Source organism: Gallus gallus, chromosome 26, assembly GCF_016699485.2.
Source record: "Gallus gallus isolate bGalGal1 chromosome 26, bGalGal1.mat.broiler.GRCg7b, whole genome shotgun sequence".
Classification (NCBI taxonomy): domain Eukaryota; kingdom Metazoa; phylum Chordata; class Aves; order Galliformes; family Phasianidae; genus Gallus; species Gallus gallus.
The window spans coordinates 5,316,663-5,324,509 of NC_052557.1; the positions used below are offsets into that span (position 1 = coordinate 5,316,663).

Here is a 7,847-nt window from a genome sequence, read left to right on the forward strand (position 1 = left end):
CAGAAAAGCTGGGCTGGGGAGGAGCTCCCAGCTCCAGCAGTTCCCCTCCGCACATCTGTTTCCAGGGGAAATGGGTTCTTGTTGAGATCCCATCCTTAAAAAGGAAGGAGAACACAAACTTCAGAGAGCAGCTTGTGCTTCACTGCCCCATGGATGGCTGGGTGCAGAGCTACTGAGGAGATGGAGAGGAGCACCTGCTGACAAAGCCATGGCAGTCAGACACAAGCTGGAGCTAGCTGGGCTCTTGCAGCCAGATGATTGCCAGACTTGCCCTCCTCAAGAGACTAAATTGCATGGCAGAAGAAAGCTGGGAAAATGCTTCTTCCTCACAATTTTTCACTTGTTGATACTTTTTGCAGGGTTCCTGTCCAAAAGGAGATTTTGGGGATCAAGGCAGTCTTAGGAAGAGTGAAGCCAGCTCTTTCCAAGGGCAGGGGAAGTTCCCGTGGAGAGAGACCTCGGAACTTCAGCTTCCTCTGACACTTCAGCGGTCATGTCTTAGCAAGGAGACAACTGATATTCCTATTTCTGCTCTGTGAGTGGAAAGGTATTGCTGGGCTTCTTTTGCTTGGTTTTTCTTCCTATTTCTCATTTTCAAGGGGAAGGAGTGGAGCAGGGGGAGCCCTATTGGTACTTTGTTACCTCAGGAACGGGTTGGATTCTGCACTCACTGCTGACAGCCTGGGCTAATGGCATGGGCGTGGCTCAGGCTGTACTTTCCCTTAGTGATAAATAATGTCTCAGAACTCTGATATCCCATCTCTGGCACGATCTGGAACCTCTCTGCAAACCTTAGCTTCCTGTTCCCTCCAATATTTCTTTCTTTCTCTCTTCAGAAGTGGCACGGGGCGGTTCCCTGCGTTTGGGAGCAGCAGCAGGCTGCCAGAGATCCAACTGCGCCTTGCAGCGCACAGAGGGACACGACGAGGACGGACGGTCCTTCCTGCCATGCCAAGTGAGTTTCTTCAGTCCTCTATGATGAAGTATGGAAGAATGAATTTTGAATATTACTTCTGAGCGGGCATGGTCCTGTAGGGGATGTCAAGTAAGCATCCATTTGGAAGTGCAGGAAGGAGTAGCGAAAAGTGAACTATCAGTTTGTGTTTTGGTTGTAGAACTAGCATCTTTCTGTTTTCTGGGGGGACATGTGCTTACTGGACAATACTTTTGCTGCCTGCTGGTGTCTGTGAAATCAACACACAATATGTTGTTGCAGGGATGGAGCCTGCACGTCCATTGGATGGTAGTGAGCAAGGGGGGAAACGGAAAGCCCCTGCAAGTAAGAACATCTTGTGAGCTGTGGTGTGGGTACCTGCCTCTAAATAGGGCTGCATGAAGGGCAATGCGTGTGACGGAGGAGAGAGGAAAGGACATGGCAGATCTGTACTGACTGCAGAAGTGGCACAACATTGTAGCAGCGGAAAGGCAAACTGAAGAAACTGCTCTTGAAGAGGAGTTTGTGGTTGACTGTGCTAAAATCTTCCACTAAAGAGGTGCTCTTCATGTATTTCTTGTTTCCTTTCTGTCAGAAGCTGATGCAAGTGGCCTTCCAGCAAAGTGCAGCCTTGCAGAAAGCCGGGGCAGAAGCACAGTGTGACGTTGCACCAAAGAGAGTTACAGACACACAACAAGCATCTGGGTTTGGTGCACTGTCTTTCTAGGTAGGCTTTCTGTCTGTTCTTCTCTGGGACTGTTCTCATTGTATGTTGCTTGGGGTCTTAATTCCTGGGATTTATTGTTACCTTTTCTGTCCTGATTTGTAATGTGAACCCAACGCTCACCCAAGATCTTAAGATCCCTTACCGTGAACACAGCAGGGGAGAGCTGGCACTGACCCCTTCAGGATTTTCTTGCTTTTACCAGCAGTGATGACCAGCTTGGATGTGCCAGATGACATCATGGACGTTCAGAGTCTGCTTTCTTAGATCAATGGTGAGTTTGAGGGCTGCAGAACCCTCTGGTGTGCATCTGCACAGAGTGGGTGTGGGAAGGCTGTCATCGCCATTTTGGGGGATGTTCTTTCTTTTTCAGATATGGCAAGAGCTGTCGAGATCCCCCATGAGAACCCCAGCATCCCTGCCCCAGAATGCTTCATCGCTGAGCTCCCTGACAACCGCAGGGACAGCAGAGAGCTCAGCATGGAGGCACAGGCTGCCACCGGGACCCCCACTGACCCCTTCTGGTGGCTTCCACCATCCCCTGGGCTCCTGTCTGAGCTGCAGTGTGGATTGTCATGGCTGTGCCCTGTTGTGCCACCAGTGAGTGCCTGGCTCAGTCCACTGCCAACAACCCTGGCTGTCACCACACCTCCCTCAGCCCAAACCACACAGCCCATTGAGGAGGTGCAGAAAAGGCAGCCCCAGGGAGTTCAGGCCCACTCACCACTGTCACTGGGCTCTGTCCCGTGCCAGGTGGCAGAAAAGAAAAACGGGCAGCACCAAGCAGGACAAGCACCCTGCGCCTGCTGGCACCCCCCCAAGAAAGGGGAGAATTCCCAGCAGGAGCAGCCCAGCAGCAGCACCCTAGCCAAGAAAAGGAAGCTGCCACCATTCAAGGAAAGGAAAGAAAAGGCTGTAAACACCTGTGCCAAGAGAAGCTGGTTTGGGCCAGCACAGGAGCCAGCAGCAGCAGCCAAATGGGCACTGCCAGCGAGCTGCACATGCGCTTTTGTGAATCCATCCAGGCTGTGCACCTGCTGGGGCAGAGGGTGACTGCAGTGTGGCCGGTGCACCAGCCCCAGCCTACACCCAGCAATGGCCTGCTGCCTCCTGGCCCCAAGCCAGCAGCACAGACAAGGGAGGGCTGGCACCTCCAGGCAGCACGGCGTGAAATGAGGACGCTGCCAAGAAGACGGTGCCGAGCTGCCTGCACACATCCCTGCTGAGGAGCTCACCACTGCGAAGGGACCCACTGTCACAGCTGTACCAGCAGCAGCCTTGGCCACAGCACCCCGTGCACTTTGTGCCCTGTGTGGGGCCCCAGGTGGGTGGCGATGCGGCACCCACAGTGCTGGAGCAGTCGCTGCCCATCACAGCTGAGCAGCAGCCCAAGCATGAAGAAGCTGGCCCAGGAGGAGTGGCAGCAGGCAGCCCACCGGATGAAGATCGGCCCCATGCAGTTCCTGGTGCAGCGGGAGATAGACATGGCCATAGCTGACAAGTACGGCTACCTGTAACCCTGCGCTCCTCGCTGGCCCCCACAGCACCAGACAGCAGTGGCAGCACTCCAGGGGCACCAGCAGTGGCCTCATCCCTCCCCCCCAGAACAGAGCTGTCCTCTGAAGTCATAATTGGAGTGGGATGGGACATTGTCTGGGCACTGAACTTGTTGTGGGATGGGAATTTTGTGGATATTGTCATTTCTCTTACTCATTGTTTTCTGCTTTCTGTTCCCTTTGCTAAGTCTTTGCCTGCAGTCATTTGTGCTATGTCACAGCCCCTCAGCTCCTCATGCACACTTCTGGGGCAGGATGGGACACCACAAATGGCCGTGTCCCTCAGCTGCCACCACAGGCCCAAGCCCTCCTCTCTCCCTGCAGTCCTTTGTGTAGCGGGATGCAGAGGGCGTTTCACATGGCTTGTCTGTGCTGCCCGTGCCAGTACCGTGAACTGCTGTGGGGATGGGCACCAGGCAGGGCACGGGCGGATGGAGGGAAATCGCAGTGGGTCACTGAAGCCAGAAGAGACTCCAGCAGTGGCAGCAGGGGCAATTCCCATGGAGGGGAGAAGCAGGGGCAGCTGGGCCTGCTGTGCAGATATACAGATAGGCGTATAGATACCTCACATGTCATGGCTCTTCTGCCTCCACATTGTTTGGATCCTGGCAGTTGTGTCTTCAGACAGGGACTCAGCCAAACCTGTATGTGCAGAGCAGGATTTTCCTGTCCATGGCACCTCAATCCCAGGATGTGCTCTATCATGTACTTCTAGGAAATGCACATCTAGCACTGCACAAAGGCCTGTGAAAGTAAAGGCAACCCAAGAGGCCAACACTGGCCCCGGGACCTAAAGCCAGAGCCTGAGAGGCCAGCACCATCCCTGGGGTCTAAAGCATCAGCCTGAAAGGCTGAAACCAGTCCTGAGGCTTAAGGCCACAGCCACAGTTAGAGAGGATGACACTGACCACAAGGTCTGAAGCCACAGCCCCAGTCTGAGAGGATGGCATCTGCCCTGGAGCCAAAAGCCACAGCCACAGCCAGACAGGCCAGCATGAGCCCTGGACTCTAAGTCATACCACAGATAGTACACAGCTTCCACACTGGACTGAGTAGTTTGCCTACTGAAGGTCTCCTTCTGGGGCTGGCAAAAAGCTTAAGGCCTGGAGCCTCAATTGCATCCATTAGTCTTGATAAGCTGTCCTTAATGTAGTTAGGCTGTTAGAAAAGTTAGGAGAAAGAGTTTAATTTGGGCTGGCCTGTGTCTAGATAAGGGGATGTCATACTGCAAGGTCTGGGAATGGCTGATGAAAGGCAGGCAGCGTATGATGGTGTGAAGGCTTTGTGTGTCTCCTGTCACAGCCTGTGCCTTCAGCTCTTTGTCCTCTTACATGACAGCATCAAGTGAGACAGGGGATGATGTCTGTGCTATTGGGCCACAGTCACAGTCTGAGACAGAGGCTGCTGCTGGCCTCTCAGGCTGTGGGTTTAGACCCCAGGGTCGGTGCTGGCCACTCGGGCTGTGGCTTTTGGCACCAGTGCTGGTCTCTCTGGCTGTGTTTTTAGGCCCCAGGGTTGTGCTGGTGTCTCTGGCAGTGGCTTTAGGCCCTGGTGCCGGTGCTGGCCTCAGCCTGGGGCTGGGGCTTTAGACTCTGGAGCCAGTGCCAGCCTCTCAGGCTGTGGCTTTAGGTCCTGGGGCTGGTGCCAGACTATCTGGCTTTGGCTGTGGCTTTAGGCCCCAGAGGGCTGCTTCTGGCCTCTGTGGCTTTAGGCCCTAATATTTGTGATGGCCTATAACAACATTTTAAAGTGGTCGTATAAGAAAGTGAAAGCAAGGGAACAATGAGCTCTTCTAAGTATTTCTATAATTGGGAAAGGGACAAGAGAGCGTGCTCAGCCTTGTGTGGTTGGTTGTATACAGCAATCCATACCACAGTTGTAAACATTTTTATATCTTTGTTATCCTGCTCTATAGGATTTGGATGGGACAAGCAACTGATTATCACTTTACAAGAGGTAATGAAATTTAACAGTTCCCCTTTCTGTTTCCCTTGGCACGTAGGTTACAGAGTTCCTCTATGCTATGTGCCAGTGCAATACCTCTGAACAATTTTGATGGGTTCAGCAAAGCTCAGAGTGACAGACTTTGGTCATCCTCAGGTCGACATGATGAGAGAGAGAGAAAGAAAAATGTACAAGGTAATAGTCTTTTTTTCTTTTCTTTTGGTTAGCATGCCATAACTAAACCTTCCATACCAGGACTTTTATCTTGATAGGGATGTTCCCTTACCCTCATACCTGTAGCACAACACTTTCTGTTGAGATTCCCACCAGTGAAGAAGTATTAGTGCCATTTCTCTGTCTGTCTCTTTTTGTTTGTATTTTCTCAATGCAGGGATTTCTTTTAGTGGCCCACAAGCACTGCCAGGATAACCAAGCACTGCAGGTGGAGGCAGGGACAAGGGTCAGGAGCAAGGGCAGAGTGCTTTCTTTGTTACTAAAGGGAATGACTGTGTCTTCTGCAGATGGATTTGCCATCGTGTTTCTTACAAGGACTAACAGTGGGATTAAATGTGCCCTGAAGAGGATGTGCTTGCAAGTAGGCAAAAGAGAAATGCAAATTGTGGTAAGTCTCCACACTGTACTGGGGACCCTGCCTGGGAGCAGAACAACGTGAGAGCCCCACCACCTTCTGCCAGTGAGCTGTGTAGGTTCCCATCCCAAACTGTGCATTTCCTTAGGAAAATGGTCATTCTCCTGGGAAGCCCCAGCTCCTCAGGTTACATTACTACATGAAGAATCTCAGGTTGAATTCTTTAGAAACACCTTTTTGTTAGTGGTCAAGTAAAACATGGCAACTGGGGCAGCAGAGGGCAATCTCAGGAAAAAGAGAGGACAAAAACATCTCCTCTATCAAGACCAGACTTGATGGGAAAGGAAGATCTGAACAAGTGTGCATGTTTAGGGGTGTTCATCTCCTAGACTGCACCCAGAGAAGGAGAATGATTCTGATGCTGCAGTCTCGGAACTCCAGTCAGTACACAAATGGAAGGATTTCTGGGCTGAGATGAATTTATATCTCTACAGCTTCTAATCTCTTGGATTTTGTGTTCTATTGCAGTGAATCTTCTGGGCATGATTTATCATCACCGTAGCTAACCTGCATGGGAAAAGTTGGCATTAGATCTTACACCCAAACTTTTAACAAAGCTTTGACTTGCCAGAGTTTCCATTGTCTCCACTTGTCTGGCACCTCCCTGAAATGTATGCCTGATCTGGAAGTCTGTTCTTATTTCCTAGCTTTTGTGCAATAAAGAAGCGTTGGAAACGTTGCTTTTGCATCAATGCAGTATTTCAGGAGAGAGAAAAACACGGCTGGCAGAAACTGGATTTCTGTTGTTGATAAAGCTGAGCTGAGCTCTGGACTGACTCTTGCACCTGGGAATGTGAGTAAAGCTTGCAGACACAGAGGAAGAATGTTTCCCTGCAGGTTGAGCACGTCAGAGGTGGGTCATTGCTAGGAGAGCTTGTGCTTTACAGCAGCAGGTCTTATAGAGAAGGTAATTCTAAAAGCAAGCTTGCCAGTTCTTTACCTAGGTGGCTTTTGAGCAAGAAAAGATTTGAGATGCTATTTGCTCATGGAAGATGGAGCGGCAAAAAGCAAGTAAAAGGCATGCTGTGCATAGCCAGCGTATTGCATCTGCACTGTTCTCCCCCTGCACAAAGGAGGAGAAGCTTAGCGAGCTTGGCCTGGGCCATCAAAGGGAACATCCAAACATCTGGACCAACCCCAAATGAGTTAGTTGTGTAGGTTGGTTGTTTTCTGCTGTTTGTCTCACATCCTTCTGGAAAGAAAGCAGGAGGAGACAGGCCTCAGATTTGATCCTGTTGTGCATGATGATTAATGCCAAGGGACAGAAATGTGTGCTTAGGCAGGGGAGAAGCTAGGAAAGCTGAGCATTGTAGAGAAACAAGATTAAAACAGAGCTCATTCTACATGGCTGTTCAGTGCTTTGAAGATCTTGCAGCAGGATCTGTCTGGCTGCAGGAACATGGTTGGATGCACTGATTCCAGTAGAATCTCAGTAAGCAGTGGCAAAGTGTGCAAAGTGCTGATAGCAATGGACTTCTGCTGAGGTGAGTTGGTACTCAACGTGTTGCTCAGTGGTAGACTTGTTTGTTTTCAGTGCTAACAGGGAACTCTCACAACATTTTTTCTTCATTTCAGCTGTCCCAACACTTTGATCCCATGCTGACAGTATCAGGTGTTTGAAAAATGATGCATGTGCTGTGCTCAGAATAAAGTGTTGAGCAAAAAGGATGTTTGGGCCAGGTGACCTCAGAAGTCTGTCACCTGTTTTAGATGGTGGCAGATGATGGAAACAGATGTTCTTGGGACTGTTGAGCCTTTAACTTAAGTCAGGTGTACTGTAGCAAGAACCATTAGGTTCTAAAATGCCTTTAAACATGCACACTCCCTAATTCTGTTGTGCCATGCCATCTGTGTTTCTTTTCTGATGTAGGAATTTTGATTATCATGTGCTGGGCTTGTTTACTTGTAGAAGGAAGAACATTGTAGTTTTCACAGAGAACTTTTGTTATGATTTCTTTATAATTTTAATCAGAATTGTAGGGGCTGATCCAGAGATCATTGAGTCCAGCTCCCCTGCAAAGCAGGCTCTCTACAGCAGGC

At 50.3% G+C, this 7,847-nt stretch overlaps 1 long non-coding RNA gene across 1 annotated transcript; it reads left to right on the top strand.

The window, feature by feature from the left end:
* Positions 1–125: 125 nt before the first annotated feature.
* On the top strand, positions 126–6,487 carry LOC121107642. Its single transcript, XR_005841926.2, has 8 exons — positions 126–547; positions 837–955; positions 1,530–1,661; positions 1,867–1,932; positions 2,032–3,159; positions 5,217–5,353; positions 5,680–5,780; positions 6,276–6,487. It is a non-coding gene; the product is annotated as an uncharacterized LOC121107642 (long non-coding RNA).
* The last annotated feature ends 1,360 nt before the right edge of the window (positions 6,488–7,847 follow it).